This window comes from Vicugna pacos, chromosome 9 (assembly GCF_048564905.1).
Source record: "Vicugna pacos chromosome 9, VicPac4, whole genome shotgun sequence".
In the NCBI taxonomy this organism is placed as follows: Eukaryota; Metazoa; Chordata; class Mammalia; order Artiodactyla; family Camelidae; genus Vicugna; species Vicugna pacos.
Window position 1 is genome coordinate 49,481,289 of NC_132995.1, and position 12,406 is coordinate 49,493,694.

A 12,406-nucleotide genomic window follows, 5' to 3' on the forward strand; every position below is an offset into this window, starting at 1 on the left:
TATGTTTTTGTTTTTTTTCCAAAGCACTGATCAGACTCACTATATTTCCAGTTCTATTCCTCACTGTCTTGCCAGGACAACTGAAATAAACTCGAGAATCCATCTCCCTAGTTCCACCGCTGCCCTCACTCTCTCCCCATAATTCTGCTTCTATGTAGTGGCCACAGTTTTCTACAGCATCTCCATTAAGTCATAATTCCCTGACCTCCCTTCAGTGACTTCTTGTGTCTTCTGGGGATCCACTAAACCACAGTCTGCCTCCAAATGCAGTGCTTTAAAACAACCAGAGTCTAATTGGAGCTCTCGATGTGTGGCTCAGGAACCAGTCTCAAATCTCAATTTGTGAGACTGGGATCAGCCAGATGGTTTTCTGCTTTTCACCGAGTCGACTGAGGTCACTCGAGGGTACTCAGCTGGTGGAAGGCCTGGCTTGTACGTTCCAGAATGGCTTTACTGGCCTCTCACTGACATTCGTAGTCATTCTAAAAGCAGCCTCAGGTGGGTGCTTTGGTGAGGTGGTTAGAGGACCAGGCTCAGATGGGATTGCTGACCAGAGTATATATATGTCATCACTCCAAGCATCCAGTCTTAGGATCTGCTGGCTTCTTACATAGTGGCTTAGGGCTCCCAGAGAGGGTTTGAAAACAAGAAGTCGAAGATGCCCCTCCCTGAGGCTAGGGATCAGAAGCCGGCAGTAGCATCACTTCTGCCATATGGCATTGCTCAAAGGAGACAGAGAGCCTCTCGGATTCAAAAGAAGGGGATGCAGGCGCCAGCTCTCAGTAGTAAAGAGTGTTCAGGAACATGTTGCCATCTTTAATTTGGCACCCAACCACACTCAGAAAGACATCCACTTTCTGGGCTGGCCAAAAAGGTGCTCATGATCTAGCCCCTGACTGCCTGATACCATCTCCTTCCTCCCACGGCACCTGTAGCCTGATCCACAAACACACCAAACTCTCCCTTCTCACCTCCAGCACTTCCATGTCTCAAATGCCCTTCCTCAAACTCTTCCTCCCCATTATTCAGGTCTCAGCTCATGTGTCCTCCTTAGACTGATGACTCTCACCAGCGTGACCTCCCAGTGAGCCTCTGAGCTCAGCCCACTACCACTGAAAGCATCAGACGAGAATGTTCTAGAAGATCATCCACTTCCCTTTAGGGATTGAAAGAAAGAACTAGAACATGGCTCTAGGAAGGGAGAATACATCTTGTTCTTGGATAGAAATGAGTTTAAATTCTGCCTATTGGTAGGTTATTTACCAGCCCACTTCCCCTTGCCAAAAAAAAAACAACAATAATAAGAATAACAACAACAAAACAAAAACAAAAAACCCAAACGCTTTACTTTTCTCATCTGTTAAACATAGATAAGCAACTTTCACCTCCAAGTATTGTCATAAGAAAAAAGAGTGAGATTGCCCACGTGCAAGGATCATATGGAGTGCCCAGACACAGCAAAGGTTCAATACATATTTGTTAAAAGAGAGAAAGTTTCTTCCCTCAAGGGCAAGGCCTATGGCAGGCGCTCATCTCCTTAGTACGAGATGTTCTGGTTTAGCCTCTGAGTTCCAGATGGTTTTTTGCTTAATGTGAAAGCAGGAATCTCAGCGAGCCCAGGTCAGAAAATTCGATGCCCCACGTTCCTCGTGGGGAGGGAGAGGATGGGGGGGGACCTTTCCAGAGTAAACAAGCTTAGGAACTGGAGGAGCAAACACATAACTGGCAAGAAAGATTTTTTTTTAATAATAGATGCTTAAAAATGAATCCAAACAAGAGAAATACACCCACCGAATAGGGGTAAGTGTAATGTCTATCATGAACTGTGATCTATGTCTGCTCTGAGACCAGCTCAACAAAAGGCCAAATTTTCTTAAAAGCATGTTAAAATATTAATAGGTAGCTGAAACGGTTTTCTTGCAAGGGCTGCCAGTCTTCGGAAAGATTACATCAGACTGGAAAGAACTCAGAGAGGCTCTGTAATGTCTTCACAGGGGCGACCTACAGGGGGTACCTTACAGTCCGCTCCGACAGGGCAGGCTGCAGTCTGGCGGGCACCTCCCTGCCAGGCTCCATTCGTGTGAATCAGAATGACTGAGAAACTTCATACTAGACCTCAGGATCTGTGATTCAGTGCCTCTCACGGGTTCTGCAAGCCCTTACGAGGCCCACAGAGGCCGATTTGGTCTTCCTCCAACTTCTCTCCCTGGCGTCTTCTCCCACCAGGCTCCCTGTCTCAGCTCCAGCGCCACGGATGGCTTTTCAGACTCTCATACTTACCTAGTTCCCTCCTGCCTCAGGACCTTCAACCCACTCTCACCTCTTTCTAGAATATTCTTTCCTTCCCCTCTTAACTCCTTTAGCTGTGTCTTCCTCATCTAGGTCTCTGCAAAAGGGCTGCTTCCTGTAAGCATACCTAGACACCTCTACAAGGGGCACAGAGGACCTCCATCACTTCTCCTTGCTTGTTTTCACATGAGCAGCTCGATTTGGGCACGGGGAGGGTGGTGGTGTCATGGGACACTTTTAGCCTCTCTTATAAACTCTGTAAGGGCAGGGGTTGCGTGGCTTTTCACTCACCATTGCATCACCAGCATCTAGTAGACTAGGGAACCAATAAATAACTGTGAACAGACGAATAAATCCAGAAAAAAATGCCCAACCCAGCAAGAGAATCGAGCTCAGCCTTACGATTCTGAGACTCGGTGGTAGGATTCATTGCAATGTTTGATTCGTCTTTTTGGTTTGATCTGCCAGAGAAATACTCAGCCTCCTTCACTGCCTTGCCAGTGAAAATGCATCAAGGAAGGGGAAAAAGTACAACCCCTAGAAGGTGCACCAGGATCTTTGACCTTAAGGTGACTTTGAGCATCCTAATGCCCCATCCGGTCCTTTGAGAGTTCTTTACACATCAGTCATCCTCATTGACTTTCCTCCAAAACCTACTGGGATAAATGGCGCCATTTGCCCCTCAGCTGCCTAAGCTCAGAATCTCAGTGTCTCCTTTGGCTCTTGCCTCTGCCACCAATGGGTTGTTGAGCCCTCTTGAATTTTCCCCCACCCTCCCCACAACCTGCTCTTTCCTCTCCAGCCTCCGCCTCTGCTTTAGTTCCCTCCCCTGTACTTCGCTCCTGAGCCGCTGCACTTGTCACAACGACCTCCTGACTTACTTCTTACAGCAGCCCCCGCCACGTATCCTTTTTCCAGTGACACCTGGTAATATTTCTAAGTTACACAGCATCCATTCAGCAAGTGTTTACTGATGGTGCTATCACAGGACAGCCACTGTGAAGGCACTTGGGGATGTAAGGCCACATGTGACCTCCCAGAAGAGACAGGTACGTAACCAGTGGCTGAGGGGAGGGGAGTGACTCCTCTCAGGAAGAGTGAACAGGCACGGTGACAGGGGAAGTTGGAAGAGGCTATTTATTCCCTCCCTCTCTCCCTCCCTTCCTTTTTTCTTCCTTCTGCTCTAGCTTTGTCTGTCTCACTCACTCATTGAGAAAACACTCTGGTGGTAGACCAGATAAACAAGAAAGATGTTAGAGAGCGGGTGGGGTGGAGGGGGTGTGCGTATGGAAATGAACATGATACAGAATCACCCTTTATTTATTTATTTATTTATATTTTGGTGTCAAAACCCGGGAATCACCCTTTAAAGGGCTGACTCGTTAGTGTGCACATTCACGTGTGCGCGTAATCTCACCCCTGTCCATCCTGGGGGTGGGGTGTTGAGTTCCTCTAGGTGAGAAACCTTGTGATCCTCAAACCTCCACATGTAACATAGGGCAGGGACGTAGTAAGTCCTTGGTGAGCATTTACGGAATGAATGAAAGGAGAGGAGAGGGAAGGAAGGAAGACAGACAGACAGACAGACAGAAGGAAAGCAAGCAAGCATAAACATAACTGACCTAGCGTGTCAAGGCAATGAGTACACAAGAATCAATCTCTGTCAGCGGGAGAATTCTGATGCCTCAAGTTGAAAAGAAAATTCCCGTTGACCTGAAGGCAGGACTCTCTGGAGCTGCGCCTGCGGAAGAGGGCTCAAGGTGCCGATTCCGTCCAGCGTAGAAGAGACGATCCCTACTCCCCTCCTGAAGCCCACCCGTTTGTTCCCCATTGCGCACATCCCAGAGGCCCAGCGAGTTCGCACAGAGGCCCCGCTGCTCTGCAGATGAGAGGGAAACTGGGCTCCGTGATTCCGTGCCGACCTGATGTTCTTTGGCAGAGGGGATGGTGTTAATGATGATGACAGTGATAGCGTGAGAGCTGCGGCTTACGGCACGCATCCTAGGCACTTGCCAGGCACTGCCCTACACAGCTGGCTGGCAACCCAGCAAAAAAGTAATCATCAGCATCTCATCACCAGTGGGGACACGGAGGCGCAGAGGCACACACACACAAAACCTTATTGGAGTTTACACCCCCTCAAAGAATCACCTCTTTCTCCGCCCTTTTACCTTTTAGCAAATCCCAGTTTACTCCCCGAGTGGTTTCCAGCCTCTGAACCCAGCGTGTTCTGGGAAGCACAAAATAACGGCAGAGGATGAAGGACTTCAAAAGCAATGATGGAAACACCAGCAGTGTCAGAATAGCTGAAATATCACGCTGGAGACGCAGCTTCACAGCGAATCCTTCAGAGCGGGAAAGAAGTCAGACAGCAGTTCAGTTTCTGGATCCTCAGAAACTGGTCTGCAGACTTCTTTCCAAACATTGCCACTGCCTGGGAGAACAGTGAAGCAAAGATTACTCCGAATATTGTTGGAGAGAAAAAATAAAAGCAAAACACCAGAAATGTGACTCCTTCACACGTATTAGGATTTTAGTTTTAGGTTTAATGTAGTTGGCTGTGTTTTTGTGTGTGTTTGTGTCTGCCTCTTTCTGTTAGCTTTTTTCTTCTTCCAAGTTTTGGGGTTTTTTTTAGGGGGGTGGGAGATAATCAGGTTTATCTATTTATTTAAAAAATTATTTTTTTAACAGAGGTACTGGGGCTTGAACCCAGGACCTCGTGCATGCTAATGCTAAGCTCTACCACTGAGCTACACCCTCCCCTATTCCTTTAGTTTTATTCTAACTTTTCTTTGTATCTATTACACAAAAATGAGGGTAGCTTCCATCCTGATCTAAATTCTTTAAATCTTTTGGGCTTTTGCCTTGGACAAATGGAGTTTTCGATATTGCTATTTTTTCAAACTTACATATATATATATTTTTTTTTTTCACACTGGAAAAGTCATTGTCCTATGACCCAGGAGTTCCACCCCTGGATAAACTCCCGTGGAAATGCTTATGTTTGTTGGTCAAAAGCTGTGGGTGAGAAGATCTGCAGCAGCACTGCAACTGGAGGACCACCTCCGCCGCCACAAAGTCCGTCAATCGTGTGATGCTACAGTCACAGAACGGAACACTATGCAGCAATGCAAACGAGCCTCCTGTAACTAAAACATGGGTGCATTTCAAGAGCAGGATATTAAGGGAAAGAAGTCAACAGGAAAAAAGTACTTAACTTTCGATTCCATTATTATAAAATTCAAAAGTAGGCAAAAACTAGCTGTTCTGTTTCTTAATCTGGAACACGTAAGGTACAATCACCCTGTTAAAACTCGCTCAGTTGTTCACTTATGACTTGAGCCCTTTCCTGTATGTATGTTACAACCCAATAACTATTTTAATGAAAAATAATCACGCATGATTAAGAAAAGAAACAGTGATCAATGAAACAAAGGAATAAATATGTATCCATAATCTGACCACCAGAGTGATCACTGTATTGTTTATATCCTCCAAGTCTTTTCACATTTATTTTTAATGTATACATCCTCTAATTTCATTATTTTCAGTTGTTAAATTTAGTAAATCAATCGGGCATATACTAATTACTTATCTCTTTGCTTACTGTTGAACACCGAGATCTCTGTTACTGGTATTATAAATATTGCCACAACGGACAGCTTTTACCTACAAGGAATTTACGTGGAATGACTGGGTCAACTGGTATACATTTTTAGACAGTATTTATAAAGAGTCCATAGTCTTTTAATTTGCATTCAAGTAAAAAGAAAGTGAGTCCTTCTCTCAGGACGATTGCTCTGGCTTTCTCCCATAAAATAAAATTTTCTCCTTTCGAAGGAGGCATAAGCTTTTTAAAAATCAGATGCAGGTAATGAATTTAAGATCATTTGAGTAACATCTCTGGATCACAGTTGCTGGCATGAGTAATTTCTCTTCTCTCCTTGAAGGGTAAACAGCCTTCATCTTGCCTGCCAACCTCAAGCGATTGGTTGTGCCTGGCTGGAATGTTTAGAGTGTCCTGATCCATTAGTGATGCCTGCCATGATGCTGAAATGGGAGTGCAGGATGCAGGCTGTGTGTCTGCCAGTCCTCTTCCACGGTATCATGACAGTGCACTTGGCTAATATCCTGTTCTGTCGCTGCATTTATGCAGTCACCAGTGTGGAACTGCCTGACAAAAGTATATCTAAGACTGTAACAGAAGCAGTGTGTTTCTTGATCTTGCGTAAATGCAAACACACACTCGCATACATACACCACACACTCCTAGCAAGAGTTGTTTTAAAATATAAGCACCCTAGCTCAAGTCAGGTAATCCTACATGAAATTATGTTATGTTTTCTTATACTTTCCAGCTAAACTTCATTGATTTTTTTAGAGCTCTTTACGACACAAGTGATTTATCCTGGATGTGCGGAACAGATCGCTTTGAACAAGTGGAATTTGCTAATCGCGGGGACTGACAGTCTTACCCTTGACTTCCTGCTTCTCTTGGAGAAAGGGAGATGCAAAGAGGGACGCTGTATCTTGGGTCTGTCTGAACATAAAAAATGGTCATCACTACAGCTAAAGACCAGCTGCTCCCGGCTGAGGAGCTCTAGGCTGGAGATAGCTATTCATCGACCGAGAATCCTCAGTTTTCTAGTCTGCAGGACAAAATAATACCACCTACCTCAAGGGTAGTTGTGACTGTCAAGGAGCATGAGAGTTATAATAGTAATGACATTAACAACAACAGTGGCTCCCATCACGTTTCTTAGGTACTGGGAACTGTGCTACCCACAATCTCACTTAATTCTTCCAACAGTGACGTGAGAGCTCTACTATCTGTATTATACGGAGGAAGAAATGGAAACTCAGAAGGAGTAAGAAATGTTGTCACAGATACCTGGCTAATTGGGCTATTTCTCCTCCTTGCCTGAACTGCAATGATATGCTCTTCCCAGAGTCATATTTTATGGCTTTAAGAGTGTGCCTAGAAGAGAACAAATAGTCCATCAGTGGTCTCTGGTAATGATTCATAGCACCACGGCTGCAGACTGATAACTAAATGTACTTCCCGGAAGTAGCATCAGGCCCCATTGTACGGATGTGGAGACTAAGGCCAAAGACTCAAAGCTCACCTCTGGCAGAGCCACACATCAGTTCCAGTCCCAAAGCACACACTTACCAGCCACTGGCCCTGCAGCTCTTGCACTCTGACTCTTTCATCATCTGCAAGGCGACTTCCTTTTGCCACACCTGAAGTTGCCTGCCAAGTCTGGGCTGGCTGGTGGCAACCTTAGGACTGGCCATCAGTTGGATCTTTCCTTACAGTCGGAATGTGACGGGAAGGATCTGTGCACAGAGCCTGTTCCCAAAAGCCTCTCATACCTGGGACCAGCTGCTGCTTGGGAGCCCCACCCCTGTTCTGGCCCCCATGGACAGAACAGAGGGCTCCTGCGTGCTCACTAACCTCTGTGTTCAGTAGCCAGCAGCTGCAGCTAGAGAGCAGGGCTAAGTAGAAACCATGCGCCCGCTTGCCCTACGAATCACGTGACTTCCTATTAACGGTACCGCTCATCTTATCAAACTGATATTTCCTGTAAAGGGTTTAGACTAATTGTGGTTTTAACAAGGGTAACATCATGCATTTCTGCGAGAGTGAACAACCATAGGTCAGACAGCCAGACAGGCAGTCTGGAAAACAGATCCATATTCCGAATCTTTAAGGCTGATATGAAGCCCGGATAAGTGTGTTTGTGATGGGGAAGTTAGCCTGAGAAGATCGGACGGGAGAGAAAATTCTGGACAGGAGAAACTGCCTGGCAAATAAGGATTCCTGAAAGATGGAGCACTGCATTTTTCCTTGGTATTTATTTCAGAAAAGCAACCTATGAAGACTGGAGAGCCTAGACTCTGACAGATGATGTCTCGACTGTTCTTGGCACAAGGAGAGTCAGACAGGTTTGTGGCGGCTGTCACTCTCTCCCGGGTCCCTTGCTTCACATCCAGACGACATGATTGCTGATGGCAATCATCTCTTGGAGAGCAGCCCTCTTGGCTGCACTCTTTCTCAACAGCTTAGAAGCCCTGCTATCGTTTTGCTCAGAGAAAGGCAGAGGCTGCCTTGGAGAACGCATTTGCCCAGATTGGCTTGTTACTCTGCAGGACGGATACGCTGTGACTGAGCTCAGAGCTCTTACACTCAACCTGAGCCTTGAAAAACAAAATGAAGATGTGAGAAAGGTTTGAGCTTCTTCCCTTAACCCATATCTGGCTCAACAGCCCCCTTTTCCTGTTAAGACATCAAATGCGATATGACAGGGTACCATTTATCACTTAGACATCCTCCACTGCTTCCTCTTCCTGTACCCTGTCTCTTCCACTTACTTTAGGTCAAACTAAGACATTTCTTACAGGGGAGCTTTCAACTTGGGTGACATTTTACTGATTCTGAATCTTGTTCCAAAATGCCACAAGCAAAGTCGCCAGCCTAGAATATCAACACGTCAGAGGGTTTTCATTTTTCTCGGCACAACTCAATCATTTTTCTTCCAGCTCATCTAGGCATTTCATTTGGTAAATTGGTGTCCAATCCTACCAGAAAAATTCAAAGCAGCTGCTTTACAATACTAAAATCCACTTCCCTCTCGCCCTTGGATTGATTTAACAGAGAATGCATTTGCATGGATTTTACACTGGATCTGTCCAATAGAACTTTCTGCAAGTGTGGAAATGTTCCATATCTGCGCTGTCCAATATGGTAGCCATGTGGAGTGACTGAGATGTGGCTATCGCAATTGAAGAACTGAATTTTAAACTGTGTTCATTGTAATTAACTTACGTTTAAAATTAAATTCAGATAATAGAAACAATATACAGTAGAGATTGGTTAAAAAGGTCAGACTCTGAACTGTGCTATTGATGGAAAGGCGTTAAAATTTATTAAAAAAAACTTTCAGTTAGCCATTCATCTGTTTTCTCCAGCCACAAACACTGGTAACACATCTCTGTGTTGCACCCGATCTTACTTTTGTTGGCTTGAACATGTATCAGAAAAACAGGAAAGAGCAGATGCTAAATTCATAAAATGGTACATTTCTGTTGAGGTCTGGAGCAAGACAAAGAACGGGCCTGGTGCATGGATTAGGTAATAGGACACACCCAGAATAGAGAAAGAGGGAATACTCTACAAAAAAAGTACTGATAGGATGGGATTTGGCATTCTGAGCCCAGGGTCTATGATCCAGCATTCATTCATGCATTTCATTCATTCATTTAACATTTACTAAATCTCTCTATATATCACATACAGTATCTCATCTGTAAAAGGATGAAGAAATAACAAAGAATGCCTACACAACGTATGTAGTATACTTGATGAACTGTGAGCCACCAGAGAAATTGGAACTGTTGGTGTATTGGTATTTTCTGTAGTCTTCTCAACCAGGAAGACATTCAAACTGGAAAGGTACTTAAGTTGCAAATAATACTTCCTGGAGTGGGGACAAAAGATAAAGAAAAAAATCTAGCCACTTAAGGTGATTGTTCTAGCAGTTTACCTCCATGCATCCACATAAGTATGACCCTGCGATGACTAAAAATCACAGGTGGAAATGAAACGGTTCAAGAAGACAAGGAGAAAGGAAGAAAATCACATTTTACGATGTCCAGGCTTCAAAAGCAACAATGGAGAAAGGACATTTCTGAAACGGTATGATGGGAAACTTTATATTGACACAACTTCAAGAATGGATTATTAACAAGGTGATTTGGAAAAAGGGAAGTGGAACCCTAGTATCTCAGGGGAATGGCACAGTACAAATATGTTTTGACCTCAGGAAGGCATATGATGTTGTACAGCAAGAAGTACCTAAAGATGAGATGGATGAATGTGAAATGGATGAGACAATTATCAGTGGATTGCAGCGACTTAACCTAATTCAAGGATATCCTCACAAGTGAATTCTTTTTGACCACGAGAGAAGTGTTCCCGGGTGTGCCACAGGGGTCTCTGGGTGGGCTGGGTCCTTTCTGAGAACCCTGTTATTTTCAATAAGGACTTAAAGATGTGCTCATTAAATCTGCAGTTGGTAAAAAACCCTGGGGGGAAAATGACAAAGCTAGTTGACACATCAGGATCCCAACAGATTTACATAGTTGAGAACAATGGACTAAAATCATCAAAATGAAATCTACTAGATACAAATCTTAACTCTTGCACTGAGATTACACATGTCTATTCAAATTACAAGATATACAGAATCTTGCCTGAAAAGTGACTTATGTGAAAAAGCCCCATGGGTGTGGGTTAACCTTAAGAGTAAGATAGCAAAGAGGCACATGTTACTATATTTTCCGCCAATTTAGGCTCAGATCAAGGGAAAGAAATTTTCCTCTGTGGTGTAATCCTGTGTTGTATGACGAGGATGCCCAGAGCAGGAAGGGAGTCACTAAGGTATTTTATCTAAGCATCATTTGAGAAGATTGGACATGTTCACCTTAAAGAAGGGAAGATTCACAAGTTACTTAATCTTTCAATTTATGAAGACCTTTCACATAGAAGGGACTTGATCACAGGGAGCAATCAGATACAAGGATGTGATCAGATCTCAAACTGCTAAGGCAGTGGTTCTCAGAGTGTGGTCCTGGCACCTGCAGCATCAGCAGTGCCTGAAAACCTGTTAGAGATGCAAATTCTCTGGTCCCACCCCAGACCCACTGAAGCAGATGCTCTAGGATGGAACCCGGCCGTCTGGGTTGGAACCCAGCTTTCTGGGTGATTCCAGTGCTTGCTAAAGTTTGAGAGCCACTGTGCTATGATGATACACCCCTGTTCCTCAAATCCTCGGTAAAAACTTGGAATCCTCTTATAGCTTGAGGCTCTGGCTAAGGGAGGGTAAGGTGGGAAGGAAACACAAGAGAGTCAAATACTCCCTTTCACGTGAGCACGTGTACTTTTCGAAAGGCCTACACTTTCATTTGTGAAGGGTTCTGGAGAATAGAGGTAGGAAGCAATTAGAGGCTAAACAGGAGACAACGCCCATTCAGGAAAGAAATTATACTAATAGTGAAAGGCTTTCGACTGTGACGTAGCGTGTGAGTTCCTCACAGATCTGGGAGCCCTCCATCCCTGGAGGGAAGGCGGTGGCAGGTATTCGGTACTGAAAAGTCCTGCAAGTGGAAGTTTGGGTCGGAAGAAATGAACATTAGTTTTAGTTTTAATGTTTTCTGCCTTAAAGTGATGATTTACCTGTCTCTCACCTCCCAAACCCAGACATGGTTGACCCTTTAATATCCACCCATGTCACCTCCTCCCAGGAAGCAAAGATCAGCCCCAGACTTTTGGCAATTCAAACCCATGAAGGAAGAGACTGAGGGAGCTCCAGAGTGTCTCCCTAGCTGGTCAAGATCAGATTCTAACTCTGAAGTTGGTTGTAGTAATAGAACTTCTCCTCCATGGAACAAAGTCACTAGCCCAGCAGCTGAAGATGGGGTGATCCCCTTGCCTGGGCCCACAACGCATGCTGTGACACCTCCTTTTTTCTAATCACCTTCAAGAGAGGCAACATGTGACTACTGGCGAAGGAGCTTAACCCGACCTGGACTGACTGTGATTCTGGCAGTCACTTCTCCTAGCTCTGGCTTCCTCGTCTGTAAACTAGGGAGAATCGCATTTGTCAATGTGGGCAGCGGGCACCTGTGATCATCATGAAAGGGACAAGGATGCTGAAGTGTGTGTGATGCCAGCCTCTCACCTTCCCTCCTCTTCCCAGGAGGAGTCCAAGTTTCAGCTTCTTTGCTCAGAGTAAATGCAGAATGGAAGAAAGCAAAGTCACATATTAAAGGACATGGGGGTAGGACAGAAGGATGCTATAGATCAGAAAGCTGGAAACAGGAGGAGGAGGTGGGCTGGAGCTTACAGAGTAGAAGGAATGACGGGCAGCTGGCAAGGCAAGAGGGCTTCCGTAAAGTAAGGTGGTTAAAGGGGCCTCTTAGGACATTTGCTATGTGGTATGTAAAATACTTCTCCCTTGCTTTCTCTTCAATGGCTGTAGTAAAGACTTACATTACCCTCAAGGATTGTGAGGGCAGATTTTTTTTTTTGCACTGGACATTGGCCTTATAGCAG

General features: G+C 44.9%; 1 protein-coding gene across 2 annotated transcripts in view; it reads right to left on the reverse strand.

The window, feature by feature from the left end:
* Window positions 1-12,406, reverse strand: part of MAF (MAF bZIP transcription factor) — a 343,813-nt gene that overhangs the window by 139,088 nt on the left and 192,319 nt on the right. The gene's annotated exons all lie outside the window — the stretch shown is intronic.